The following is a 15,118-nucleotide window of genomic DNA, read 5'->3' as shown; positions in this document are numbered from 1 at the left end:
TAAATCCCTCCTGCTCTTCCTACCTCTCCTTCCATCCTCGCACACACACACACACACACACACACACACACACACACACACACACACACACCTCCGGGGATACGCGGGGCCGTCAAGCTGGATGAGTTATTGGGGCCAACACTTCCGAGTGACGTCCTGGTGTAGCCTGAGTGACAGACGCATGGCACACGAGGCGTTTGTTTGTGGTGGGACGGCGGAGCGGTTGTGCTCTCTCTCTCTCTCTCTCTCTCTCTCTCTCTCTCTCTCTCTCTCTCTCTCTCTCTCTCTCTCTCTCTCTCTCTCTCTCTCTCTCTCTCTCTCCTCCATGGAGAGGGAAGGCAAGAAGAATTTACCAAACTGTGGCGTTAAAGTTCTTGATATATATTTTTTTCTGAGGATTTCACAGGACATTAAGGGCCTGACCAAGCCTGCCTTGAGTCCCTAGGCCAGGGCGAACTAGGGCTACAAATCCCCGTCAGGTCCCAAGAAGAAGAAAAAAAAAACCGTTTAATTACGTTTCATCGATTTGCTTTAACTCCGACAAACGGGGTTTCGTAGTCATTGTTTAACCTCCTTCAATACGGCGTTACGATCCTATGGGAATGATGGTGTGATCCCAGGTCAATGGGTCACACAGTTACGCCAGCACACCCAAGGGTCGTTTCGTTGTCCTCGAGAGTCGCCACGTCCTAGACGACCTTATTCAAAAGCTTATCTTATGATATTATTTTTGAATCTCTATCAACTTCGAGCATAATGAAAATGGGAAACACTGTCGCATCAGATGGGCCATAGAGAACGGCGAGAGAGAGAGAGAGAGAGAGAGAGAGAGAGAGAGAGAGAGAGAGAGAGAGAGAGAGAGAGAGAGAGAGAGAGAGAGAGATTAATGTAAGTCACTAGATTTTGTCGTTAATCTTTTCCTCAAAGGGATATCCTGCTCCTGAGGCAATGGCACCTAGTCTTTTTTGTCGATGTGAGTTAATCTATCAGCAGAGTATGGATGTAAATCCCCTAATGTCTCAGTTAATCCAAGCGAATCCTCATGTTTACATTGTTGAGTATAGAGGATAATCCTCTCGTCTTTTTCTCCTGTGTTTTGTCTCGTCCTTGACTATGCAGTGCGACTCTGGCAATGGATAGATCATCCTTCATTCGTTCGAGAAGACGACAGGAGCAGCGAGTGAGGAAGGTCGAGATGGTTCCGAACGAATTGGTTCGTATTCTATGTATGACTGATGAATGGTTCGTCCCTCTTTTTCTTTCTTGCCCTTTGCATGACTTATGGTTGGCCTGTGCTTGCCTGTGCGTGGAGTGGTAACCCTTGACGGAGGGTAAGAATGTCATATTTTATAGTCATACTTGACAAGTTGGTTGAGGGTTAGGGACCAAGGATGGCGGTTCGAGTAGTTGAGTCGAACCCGGTGAAGTGGGGATGTGATCAATAAGCACGATAGGGACGACCTTTGAGCACGAAGGTACGACCCATGAGCACGATGAGGGTACGACCCTCTAGCTGCTAGAGTCTAGCACGACCCTTGGTTAGGTTAGGTTAGGTTAGGTTAAAGGTGAAGTCAAAGGTCACGTTACCATACCCAGGGACGTTCTGTCGAACCTAAAGGTCGTACCGACGAGCTCAAGAGGTCTAATCAAGGGTCGTAAAGAACGAGATTGTTATATTTATGTTCCATGAAAAAATCTCTTACAAATACGTTTACAAAAATACGCCATTAAATCGCATCCACCACGAATGCAGTGGCCGACCTGACGTGTGCGTCTCAGCAAACCACCAAAACTACCAGTTAGTGGAGGAAAGGACGGGGGAGAGAGTGTGACTGTCACCGAGTGGAACGATTGTAACAATGGCTTGAATGATCAAATTACTGAATACAACTGTTAACGAATTGCAAATATTTTCTGTTTCCGAAAGAAAAAAAAAGATATGAATATACACATGGGTATACGTGCTTGATCATTTGTCTGCTTAATCACTTACAGAATAATTTATTCACGGCAGTATATGCATATCATTCTAGAGTTCACCATCGTTTACATGGGAAAATAGATTTAGTTTACTTATGAACTGCAGGCACGGGTGCGCTCGCTGCCACACTCCTGTTCACCTCCGCTCTATAAATAGACACTCCCACTCTCTGTAATTACCATCTGCAAACCGTTTAAGACTAAGCAATGCGCCTACCGCAGGGAAACCCACCTCCCTCAGATGAAATCATTAACACTTGCTCCTCAATTCATACCGCTTGATCAACGTTATGTCTTATCTCACAAGCTTGCCTTGTGTAGAGGGAGGTGCGAGGGGACGAACTCACTGACTCACACCATTGGCCCGCCAGGTTGGTGCAGTTAAAGAGGTAAGGCCGTTCGGCGAGCCTTGGCTGGCATGGCGGGTACAAAGGTGCTTTGTGGTCGCGGGTCATACCAGATGAGGATGACTGCTGTCGGTCGTGGAAGGAGGCGAAGCAATGGGTGTCACCGATGCAGATCGTGAAGGTGGAGGGGTGTTGGTTCTTGAGAGTGGCGAGTGTGAGGATAGCGTTACTGCTGGTTCATGAGAGTAGCAAGTGTGAAGAGAAGGTTACTTCTGGCTCATGAGAGTGGCAAGCGTGAGGATAGGGCTACTACTGGCTCATAAGAGCGACAAATGGGTTTTCCTGAACACGACAATTGTCTTAGATATCTTCATAAGTAGCCTGATATGACTCAAAGGCTGCTGGGAGGTGGAATTCAACGTCCTTCTCGAGGACCTGCTGCCCCTTATACTTCTCCCTCGCTTCGAAGCTTTGTGGTTCATTGTCTTACTACGTTTAACACAGCTTGGGAGCACTGATGAACCCATGGGCTTCGAAGCCTTGTGGTTCGTCGTCTCACTACGTTTAGCACAGCTTGGGAGCGCTGATCAGCCCGTGCAGCGAGGGGGAGTCAAAAACTCGATAACGCAGCTCCACTCACCAGCGTGTGTCAAACAATCTGCCCTCTTTAACTTGCCGCCCCTCCGCATCTGCACCTCCTCCCAGCACCCCCTCACCTCTCCACAGCTCGAGAGTTTGTGTTAATGCAATGAGGAGCATATCTGACTGATAGACAAGTGGGGAGGGGGGGGGGGGGAATCTCTGAATAAACTATCGTTTAACCATTGTTTCCAGAACTAGTGTGATTGCCTCGGTAAAAAAAAAAAAACTACCTTCAGCCACCCGCTGGGGGAATAGTTGACAAATTAGATGGAAATAAAGTCATCAAAACTTAGCAGAAGTGAAATTCCCTTCCACGTCTTCATCATGTCCTCCATCACGTCTTCGCGGTTGTGCTTGATCACCAACACTTTGATCTCGCAGTTCAGTTGTACTGGATCCTTTAGCGTTAAAGAAGAGACGGACTTGATCCCCTTCGTGTCTTCCCAGCTCCTGTGTGTGTCTCTCTTGGGTTCCCCAGGACTTCGAGTAGTCTTTTACCTCACGGGTGTTTGTCAGGATCCTGTGGTCGGTACTGACACGTTCTGCAGGTGTTACCGGATCCTCCTGCTGCTGTGTGGAAACATTACGGTAACCAGTAAGTACCACCAGGTACCTACTGGAGGTTTAACGTGATCACGCAAGCGTCGAAATGGCCATGAGACGAAAGAGCAAACTATAACTACTACTAACATAATAAACTTGTTTTAGTTTAATCTTCTACTTCACTAAACTGTTTCTCATTTATATTGAGTAGGAACTTAAGATTTCTAATCATCGTCCAGCTGTTTACTTCGTCATCAGGTCTTCTGTTAACTAGCTCCATGTACCGTTGTCTGGCTTCGTGCACTTTTACCTGGTTCTTCCATGTACTGTTAGCTGGGGTTTTTTTTATCTACTGTTATGTGACCTTTCCCTGTACCGTTATCTAGCCTTTCCATGTACTTCCATAAGATGATATCTGCTTTCCACGTATACTCCCAAGTTCCGGGTTAAGGTTGTTGGAACGCGCTTGAGATAATGGACGATCTTGGAAACCATGTCATATATTTATGGAACGAGTCCGTAAACACAGTTCTCCCGGATCGTCACTGAGGACGTAATCCTGGTAGATTTGTGGTCGAGAAGCTATCGGATTGGCAGATGGATTTTAATGAACGCTTGAGCAAAATGAACAGTTAAAGTGGCTAGTGCTTGAGATGAGGTGAGTCTTAATCCTCTATGCTGTCTGAGTTCTCCATATTCAACACAAGACAGTTCAGGTGTCGAAGTATTGGCTTTCTGTGAGATGTCTCTACTAAATGGAGATGGTCCTCTCCTTCGGCCATACCATAAGCAATTGATAATCTTGTTCGTAATAATCGGGTCTGCGAGTCTACGACCAGGGATGCAGAAGAGATTATCCACGTGTCCTCTCACTCTCCGATAAGACTGGAGACTAAACAGAAAATATACAACTATGACCCATATTGTAACTATGTCTTTTGCCGATGGTCATGATGCCTTAACGAGTTAGTAACTCCCAGTCGAATGTAAATAAAAGACTTGAAGAAGGAACCTCAAGATTTTCTTTTTTTTTTCCATTTCCTGACATTCGTTTTCTTTTGTAGTTGTCATATTTATAGTCTTTCAATCACCGGTGACCTTCTGCAGGGCCTTAGTGTCCTCCGTCTCCATTTCCAATCCGGCCTTCCATCAAGAGTTATCCTGGCTGCCGGAATGGCATAGCTTTATGTCTCTTCTTCCTCCACTCACGGAAATTCACAAGACTTATGAGTAAACTCCTCGAGTTTCATTTGACTCTTCATCCATAGTGTAACCTCTACCAGACGAACCCGGTAAGACATCCATCCAATATATATATATATATATATATATAACAAATAATCCTCTCTCTCTCTCTCTCTCTCTCTCTCTCTCTCTCTCTCTCTCTCTCTCTCTCTCTCTCTCTCTTTCTCTCTCTCTCTCTCTCTCTCTCTCTCTCTCTCTCTGTGATAAGCTTGGCCTGCCTCACTCCTACACGTGCTCACACTCACCCAGTTGATCATCTTGGGAAGGAAAAAGGAGACGATGCGGATTGCGTCCCGCATACGCGTCCACCAGCTTTGAAGACACCCACTCGTACCTCTTGGCTTAATTAGCACAGACGACACATCTGAGGAGGAATTCAGATGGCAAGTGTTCTCAAGCATCGCTCCCCACCCCACCCTCAGCTCCAACACCCTCCCACCCCCCACTTATCATTTTTTTTACCGTAGCAAAAGACCGCATTAATGCACTAAACTCAAGGGCTCTCACTCCTTTGACTTTTGAAGATTTTGAGATAATTCAGAAAGTCCAGCATCGTTATGAACGAGAATCTTACAGCAAATGTCGAGATCTAACAGTTCCTTGAACGTCAGTCCCTTTGAAAACTGGCTCGTAATATTCTCTCTCCTTTTTCTCCCAATCTCCGGTTAACTATATTCTCTCATAATATTCTCTATCTCTCTCTCTCTCTCTCTCTCTCTCTCTCTCTCTCTCTCTCTCTCTCTCTCTCTCTCTCTCTCTCTCTCTCTCTTCAGTTTCTCCCAATCTTCACTTCACTGTATTCTCTCAACAGACGAGACTTTCAGGGTGTAGCTGACGTCTCTCGCATACAATCTCAATTTCAGATTTGCTGCCAGACTCACTCACTCACATCCTGTTGTGTTATACTTTCCAAATGCTCTGTTAGTTGTCGTGTCGTCTATATCTTCTATATAGTATATCCTTAGAGTATTTCACGTTCTGATATCATTACTTGGACCTCACCTCTCTTTAATCCTGCCGATGTATTTGAGACTAAAGGTTCCCTCCTCTGCTTCATACTGCAAATTTCACACAGTCTTCCACGGCGAAAATATCATATATAATAGATTATTTTTCTTTCCATGATATTTCCATATATTTCTTTTCTGAGTCTGGTTTCATCTCTGTTATGCGTTATACCCTCATTGACGACATGATTAAAACTCAAGCATTACTGGATCGCTTTCATATATATAAATATATGGTATTCGTAACGTCAATGCAGCTATGTATGGAAATGATATCTTGAAATGATGGTATATCAGACCCTCTGATGATGATGTGGTCAGAGTGTGTGTGTGTGTGTGTGTGTGTGTGTGTGTGTGTGTGTGTGTGTGTGTGTGTGTGTGTGTGTGATTGTGTATTCGTGGGCATTTGTGTATATGTAGCATTTCAAGGGCTACAGACCACGATGTGCATCCAGATGCGTACCTTTCGAATATCCGACTTCACACATCTGGTTCTGCAAATGCAGATGTGGCAACACAGGAAGTGTGGGAGGCGATAGGATGAAAATATTGAAGTAATACCTGAGGCTCTTCAGGTGTGGGCGTATTGATATGGAGGGGGCGGCGGACGCTCCTCGTCTCTCTCTCTCTCTCTCTCTCTCTCTCTCTCTCTCTCTCTCTCTCTCTCTCTCTCTCTCTCTCTCTCTCTCTCTCTCTCTCTCCTATACCACGTCCTCCTACTCCTTCACTTTTATGCACACACACACACACACCCACTCACCCACCCACCCACCCACCCACACACACACACACACACACACACACACACAAAAGAAGCTCTCCTCCTCCTCCTCTTCCTCCTACTCACTATATCACCCCATAATATAACCTACTCGCACGAGTCTTTATCATACGCAGGGGAGCGCCGCTCTACTCCATGTATCAGCATACCTCATCATATACCTTGACTCCTACTTTGTTGTGACGTCGGCTGACGTGGGTGGGGCTTATAGACCAACTTGTGAAGCCAGCACCACCAGGTGGGCGGGGCTGCCTGACGTGATATGCAATACCCGAGGACGCTTTGATACTGTGGTAAACCAAATTTTTCGGCCAAGTCAAACAGAGAGGTTGATGTGTGCGATCTCTGTTGTGTGTGGGTGTGTGTGGGTGGGTGGGTGTGTGTGTGTGTGGGTGTGTGTGTCTCGAGGGTTGAATGACTGCAGGCGTGTGTAATGATCGTAATGATAAGAATGATTATGATGATTATAGAATAGTAATGATAATAATACTTCTACTACTACTACTACTACTACTACTACTACTACTACTACTACTACTACTACTACTACTACACTACTTCATGAATTATAGACAACCATAGTGAGTCAGCGGTAACAATAGATTTTCAACAATATCCTGCCATCGACAACAATTCTGAGAAAAGAACAAACAATTGCTGTGGAGTCATCATTCTGAACAGCACTGACTTCAATGAACGCACCCAACCACCTGAACACGACCGAACATACAATGATCTGCAACTCCAGCGAGAGAGACAGACACACACACACACACACACAACACATAATTAAACGCGTCGTTGTATACTTTCAATAAAGTGTCTGAATGGACGATATTTTCCCCCCACTTACTCTTCACGAGTCAGTGGTTCTCCCACCTGCACCCACCTTTGCACGGTGATTTGTACACTGATATCCAAAGAAATCTGAGATGTTCACGTGTCGACAATATTAGATGGTGGAATATCAATTTTGTTCTACGAGCAAAGAATTGAATTAAGGTCGTGTTCACACACAATTTCTAAAAAATTTATCAGAATATCACATTACATATCAATGTACAATAATTCTAGGCATTTTGACGTGAAAGAAAAACGATGTCAGATTTGCATGGGTAACTAGTTCTTTCGGAAGGTTGAACCTGTTATACATGACCATGGGGGATCCTGCGTCAGAGATCAAAAATGGATGTTGAGAAAAATGACCTTGTCTCCACCTGAGAATATTCCAAATACTTTCAGCAAGGAAAGATGACGTCAGGTAAATGGTATTTTCATTTTGAGTCTGTACACACACACACACACACACACACACACACACACACAGAAACACACACACATACTGGTTCGACATTCACCGTGTAGCATAGCATGAGGAAATGAGGGAAGATGGTATCATTCACTCACATCCGCTCTCCAGCGATCGTGTATATAGTACAGCGGAGGAGTGGGAGGAGGTGAGTATGAGGAAGAAGAGGGAGAACTGTGAACTAAGAAGAAGATGATGATGATGATGATGATGATGAGGAGGAGGAGGAGGAGGAGGAAGAGGAGGAGGAACAAGAAGAAGAAGAAGACGAACACAAAGAGAGAAGGATAGAGAAGGAAAGAAAGACAGAAAGAGACGAAGAAGGATAGGAAAAAGAGAGAGGGGAAAGTGTCGGTAGGATATCACCAAATATACGTGGCAAGAGGAGGCATCCCCAGGATAACTCCATGTGAGAACCCTGCCATCCTACACCCAGTGTGTCCCTCCCTCCCAGCATCCCTATGATTAGGTCCCGAGGTGGCCATACGTAACCACGGGTGACCTGACCTCCTCCTCCTCCTCCTCCCTTGCGAGAGGGGAGGTTGGGGGTCAATTCCCCGCTGACCTGTTAGTAGTGGCTCATCTTTCGCTCGTTTCAGGTTACGTGTTTGGCTCCTCCGTTTCCGCGGAGTGGAGAGAGGGGTCACGTTGCTGCACCTTCAGGCATTGCTCTCCTTCTTCAGTGTCAGATAACCTGGGGCGCTGTGAGTCCCTATTCACCAGCCTGTGTGATCACAGGTCCTTTCATTCATATGTTGGCAAGATCGTGTGTGTGTGTGTGTGTGTGTGTGTGTGTGTGTGTGTGTGTGTGGGAAGGGGAGGAAGAGGGTGAGATAGGGGTAAGGGGAGTGTGTCTCTTCCACTCGTCCACCTTCATTAACAAGACTTCCCTTCCACCGTTCCCCTCCCAGCGACAATGAATCTGTTTCGTTCACGGAGTCGATCCCTCGTTACTGGTTCATGGTTGGGGGGGTCGCCCACACACCACCTCGTAGGTCATTGTCTCCACGGACGATGTTGTGTACACGAGACATTCGCTGTTCTATTGAAGTCTGATGACGATGTTCCTTTAGTTTTTCAAATGCTTGAAGTCCCAGCATGAAGGTATGGAGTCCACAAAGGATATATATATATATATATATATATATATATATATATATATATATATATATATATATATATATATATATATATATATATATACATATATATATAGTAACTGCTCTCTGCTTAAAATTGAGGTCATTTATGCCAATCGAGTATGTAAACACTACCTGGGTGTTGACATTAGCCACACGACCATTCAACATGCACTCCTATAATTTCAAATTTCACGTGGATCTGGAACCATTTGACGAAGAAATACCTTCCATATGAATAGTTTCCCTTCGGATTCTACTTAAGTACACATTGGCAAGACCTTAAGTAAATTATCGTGTCCCTTAGAGGAGTTCTTGACTGTACCTGAGAATGAAATTACTCCGCAAACGACCGTCTTCATACAGGGAAAAAATACGATTCGATCGTTCGTCGCGATCAAGGAGATTCTCCCTAAACAACTGGAGTCTTGTAATGTTTACTAGTACGAGGAATATAGTTGCAATGCTTAGTCTATTGGCTAGACGAGAGCGAGACCTCGGGAGTCACGTGCGAGATCAAATCGCCAAACTAAATTCTCCCTGAAATACGTCAACACGATCATAACACTGTCGTCAGCAGCGTGGTTCTCTCTGTTGTCCAGTCGCCCCTGAGTTTGTGAAGGGTGAATACTGGTGCTCCTTCTCTCCTGCAGGGCTTTTTAACCCAAGGAACAATAAGGTATTGACGGAGCTAGTATGTTTCTATTGAGTTTTATTTTTTTAAGGTTTAGATTAGGATTTCTGGTCAGTCGTCATAGATGTATGTTCGGGTGTGTGAGGTTCGAAACCCGTGAACCATAGAATTTTGATCTTGTGATTCGTACCCGTGTGAAGCAAGATAGTGTCATACCACCGTCATCCATAGGCCGGAATAGATAAAAGAAAAAATAGGAAGTTCATCCTTTTGACTTCCATTTGTAAATTGACCTCTGAAAGTTGCCCTCCGAGGCGCATGTCACACTCCCCCCCTGAAGAGCCCATGAAGAGCGACCAGCCGGTGGCGCTGTGGGGACGAGAGTGGAGCTGTTAAGAACCCCCCTGGGAACACTAGCAGGACACGAAAGAGGAACACTCACGACCTCTTAAAACCTTATCTCTCTCCTTTTGGTAACACTCCTACGTCCAGGCCACTGCAGTTTATATACACCCTCCTGGAGGAAGGCACTAACTCCTTAAAAGCTTCCTTGGAAAGTGCTTGAATTGCTCTCACGTTCTGCAGGCCTCCGTGCATCTTAAGATGTACTAGCGGCTGCTCTCACGCTCTGAGGCTCGCGATGCATCTGTATAGCCATTGGTTTGCCTCCTACATACCTGTTATGTGTAAAGTTTGAGCGGACGGCCATTCAGCGTGAGGGGTATAGGGTTTTTAGCCAACATATCATCGGTAGCGAAAGTCAGGTTGACTGTGGACCGAGTGCTGCAACCAGGATTCGAACCTATGCCATGTTCGACCCTCGGAGGCCCGTGAATGCGTTTTGGTCAGGAACGCTAACCGCTACACCACGGGAGACCAAAATATGATTCCAATGCTGACGATAAGATTGGTATGTTTCGGCTGAAGTGAAATGATAGTATGACTTTGCTCGAAGATCATACGTTTTTCTAAACTTTTTCGTATTTTGATAATGAAAGTTTGCATAAGTGAAATTGATTCTCTCTTTAGATGGTTGTCTTAAACAAAGAAAGAACACGCAAACTGCATTCTTGACGCCGTCATTTTCAATCTTCAGAAATGCGTACAATCTCCATGATATTCTTCCAGCAATAGAATCGAAAAGCACTGCTCTTCATAGAAAAAATAGATCTTGCTGACGGTCGCGTAACCTTCAGCCTTGTCAAAATATATGACTCTGACGCTCCATCGTAAGATTCATTTGGTTTCGTCTTTGATAACAGAATCGCAGCCGGTCTGCCAAATCGTGCATAGTCATACCTTTGGGGACAATATCATATGGATTTTACTATCTACATCGTCTTGTACTTTCAGAATTAGCAACAAGCAGAGGGAACACACGAAGAAATACTCATTCAAAACCAGATATCTTTATTTGCATAGTCAAAGGCAGACCTCATACACTAAACATAGGTTGCAAGACACAAGCATATTATACATGATAGCCAGAGTGGCTATGTGCAAATGATGCCCTTCTTTTCTTTTGTTCCTGTCACTGCCTTGATTATCATCGTTATTATTATTATCATTATCATTATTATTATTATTATTATTATTATTATTATTATCATTATCATTATCATTATTAATATTTCTTTCAGGATTGTTCGCTGTCACCCGTGTTAGAGAGGAAGAAACGACTGGCCTACGTGGATGCATCCCCGTTGGCGTCCGTCTCTGTTCTTCTTTCGGAAGGTAATAATATGGGAGGGGAGGATTTCTAGCCTCTTGCTCCCGCCCCTTTTAGTCATCTTCTATGACATGCAGGAAACACGTGGGTAGTATTCTTTTTTCACTATCCCAGGGGATGACCATCGTCAGTAGCAAAAGTAGTAGTAGCAGTAATAGTAGTAGCAGTAGTGGTATAGCAGTAGTAGTGTCACTAGTTGTCATGATATCAACAGTAGTAACAATATCATGAGCACCTTCCTTATTATCAATACAATGTTTTCCTCAATCAGTTTATTCTTGCGTCTTTTATCTCTGGTTTTCCGTCATTTCTGTCGTCCGTGGCGCCCTCTCTCTTGTCTCCCCGTCCACAGCGACGCCTCCTTGCCTGTTTACGTGGGCCCCACGCGCACCGTCTGGCTTGCCACTTACAATCGTCTCATCAGCATCAAACAATAGCCGACGAAGGCGTCGTATGGGATCAGATCCTAAGGCTTGTGTCAGGACCCCGAAGAGTCGATGGCATTCCAGTCTTTGGCTTCGACATCAGAGTATCGCTGCGAACTAGTGTTGGTGCAGAGATGAGGCAAGGGGGTTATGTGGTAGCAATAAGGTGTCTTCATTAGCATTCACGCAACGTCTCCAGGAGGTCACGTCAATGGGTTATTGGTGCTGTTGGAAAAGTCACTAGTCTTGGAACCCATTGTTCTTCTTCCTCTTGTGGTGATTGTGGTCGGGGGGCCTTTGTGTACAGGTCTTGCTGGGTATTGTACTGGATTTTTGATATGCTGGTATTAGTTGTTTCATAAGTGTCATGATTACTCTCTCTCTCTCTCTCTCTCTCTCTCTCTCTCTCTCTCTCTCTCTCTCTCTGAACATGCTAGCGTCACATAAAGTTAGAATATACCAGAGAGTGATTAAGAAAAGACGTCTTTGAAAACAGCACAAGGAGAGGAGAAAATGGCAGAGATATGGAAGCTGCCACATATAGAATGTTTATAGTTGAGGAGCACATTGGTAGGGTAAGACAGTGCTTTCACGTCAAATAATGAGCGGTAGGATAATAAGAACTTTCACAGAGTGGAAAAAATGCTAGTGAATGAAATGTTCAACTTGTATAATAAGACACCCATAAGCTGTGTTGTGTGGTATCCAATTAAACAGATGGAAACACACGACACCGGGAGATAATGATATGCATGGGGTGATTACAGAGGCATTCAGGAGAAGGTTAAACTCATGGCTGAGGTCGACCGCACATGAATCACGAAGCGGCGATTATGAGAGGTTCCAGGTAGCGGAGAAGAACAGGATAGTATTACATAACAAGCATGACATGCGACGAGCATTATGCGCTATAGCCCTACCATCAAGTTATAATCTACTCGTATGTTCTCGTAGACAGATACTCTCTGTCTCTCTCTGTCTCTTATTTACTTACTTACTCCCTAAGTCTCTTGCTTCCTGTCTCCCGTCCTCGTCCATCTCCTCAAGTCACATCGAGCGGTGCGATCTGCGTCCGGTATCAACGCCCAGTCATCACCAGACGACACTGAAGACAAGCGCAGCTCTAGCATTACTGGGGTCCGGAAGACAAGGCTCTTCTATGAGACGGATGTCCCGCGTTACCCGACCAACTCTAATTGTCTGTGTCGTAAGCAGTAAACAGACCCGTTACTCATTACTGCCTAAGTTCACAATTGGAGTGTAAGGTGATGTTTGTGTGTGTGTGTGTGTGTGTGTGTGTGTGTGTGTGTGTGTGGCGTCTTCACAATCCCCATGGAATATAATGGTATCATATGTGTGGTACGTATGGATGTTGTCACCATTTAAGAACCATCCCATCTCGCACAAGTATCTACATCAATGTGTATAACTCGATTGAGATATATACACTGAAAAGGTGAGGCTGCGAACTTTGAAAGATATCTTCATGAGGGTCACGTTTTGACTCTCACTATAGCGTAAGTGTAGTGGTTAGCGTTCCTGACCGTGACGCCTTCACGGGGCCGCCTAGGATCGAGCATTGGCCTGGGTTCGAATCCCAGTTGCGGCAGTCGGTCCACAGTCAACCCAGCCGTTCATCCATCCTTAGGGGTCGGTTGATAAAATGAGGTACCTGGCTCAGGCTGCGCGTGCCGTCTTAGCTAACATAGAAATGAAAATCCTTGGTTCTCAGGCCATCCTGACCCTAGGATCGATCCGGCTATGGATCACAACTCCAGCTATGGCTAACAGGTTGGTTGGATTCTTGGAGCGACGTGATGTAATGTGGTTGTTGTGTTTACGGATTGAAAACAAAACTTTTCCACCTTGTTTGCCACCATTCAAAAGTTCTGGTGAGGTAACTTCTTACGTCAACAAGAGACGGGAGCCAACGCAGTTCTCGTAGACTAATATTTACGTCAGGGAGTCCTTACGTCGCCTCAGAGGCTGGCTGCTTCACTGTGTCGTAGGATATGTTTTGTGGTATAGACGTGTCAACATCCGTGGCGGGTGTGCTGCGTCGTGTGCTAACCATTACTGGGGGATTTGTCCCCTGGTATCTTTGTACCACTGAAGGATTTGCTTTCTGGGTGCCTCACACCACTGAGGGATTTGTTGTTGATCTTGGCTGGATGGCGCCTCGCTAAGAGGGTTTTTCTTACACCTTGTTTCGTTTTTTCACGTGTTTGTAGCGCCTCTTGTTGTGGCCATTTAACGCAGACATGTGAAATAAACGTTGGTTTTGTCTAGTTGGAGGCTGTTATGTGACGCGAATGTTCAATCGTTCTCGAAGAAACACAAGTGGAAGAGAGCAATTCAAGCTTGATTTAACTTGAATCCGTTTTCTATTTCATTTCATTATTATATATATTTCTTGGTATTGTGATTAACAGTGGGGACAACATGGAATTCTTTACAATATCCGTGAAAAAGAAAAAGAATGACTTCCTAGTAATTTTCGACGGAATGAAGCACGTACGATCGAGATCGACAGACAAACAGTCGATTACACAGAACGTCCCCATCCACTTCCACTCCTCTCCACACCAGCCGCCCCCTTACCTCGCCGTCGGATCTGGAGGAAAGAATCCGAATCTGCTTCACTGTCTTGACCGCATTCATAGTGGTGGATGGAGAGGAACCTTCTCTCTGCTTTGACATCCGTTTTCTTGCGTTCCAAGATACTCTCCGTGTCCTCAAACATCTCCCTCGCGTGATGTGTGCTCCTACAAAGTGTAGTCACACCCTCTCCTTCAGCCACTGAAAATGACGAGCAGGGTTAACGAAAAGGTGACTTAGAGAAAAAGTACCACCAAGTCAAACTCCTTTTTCTTTTTTTTTCTTTCTTTTTTTTGTAGACGACCCAGTTGTGGGCCAATGAGGCCTCTTGTTCTTTGTCTTTTTCATGTAAACTCATGTAAACTTCATCAACCCCAACACCTATCCCAGCCTCAGGCCATCTTAACCCCCCCCCCCTAAACCCTCCTGTCTATCCCACCTGATATTAGTCCATATCAAAGCCATTCCTTACGCCTCATGCCATCTCGCGCAATCCCCACACGGCGGCCTCCTGTTCCAACCTCATCTAACCTCAACATCACCTTAACCCCGTTGCAACACCTCTTCCCGGCCTTCAGGCATGAAATGTCCCGATGGTGATACGCCCTTTATACCGCCGCTCCCCTTGTGTGTGTGTGTGTGTGTGTGTGTGTGTGTGTGTCATGACAACAGTCACTCAGAGAAATGCAATACCATTTTCTGTGCATTTTCTTTCCCGTATACCTCCATCTGCTTCAAG

The 15,118-nt window shown here is 45.2% G+C and overlaps 1 long non-coding RNA gene across 1 annotated transcript in view; it reads left to right on the top strand.

The window, feature by feature from the left end:
- Positions 1–9,582: 9,582 nt before the first annotated feature.
- LOC139760597 (uncharacterized) overlaps positions 9,583–15,118 on the top strand; it is a 121,291-nt gene continuing 115,755 nt past the window's right edge. The window contains exons 1-2 of the long non-coding RNA XR_011715369.1: positions 9,583–9,672; positions 11,268–11,361. This is a non-coding gene — a long non-coding RNA (uncharacterized lncRNA). The remainder of the gene's footprint in view (positions 9,673–11,267; positions 11,362–15,118) is intronic.

Source organism: Panulirus ornatus, chromosome 37, assembly GCF_036320965.1.
Source record: "Panulirus ornatus isolate Po-2019 chromosome 37, ASM3632096v1, whole genome shotgun sequence".
NCBI lineage: Eukaryota > Metazoa > Arthropoda > Malacostraca > Decapoda > Palinuridae > Panulirus > Panulirus ornatus.
The sequence above is the reverse complement of the archived record's forward strand: the minus strand, read 5'-3'. Positions and strand labels throughout refer to the sequence as shown.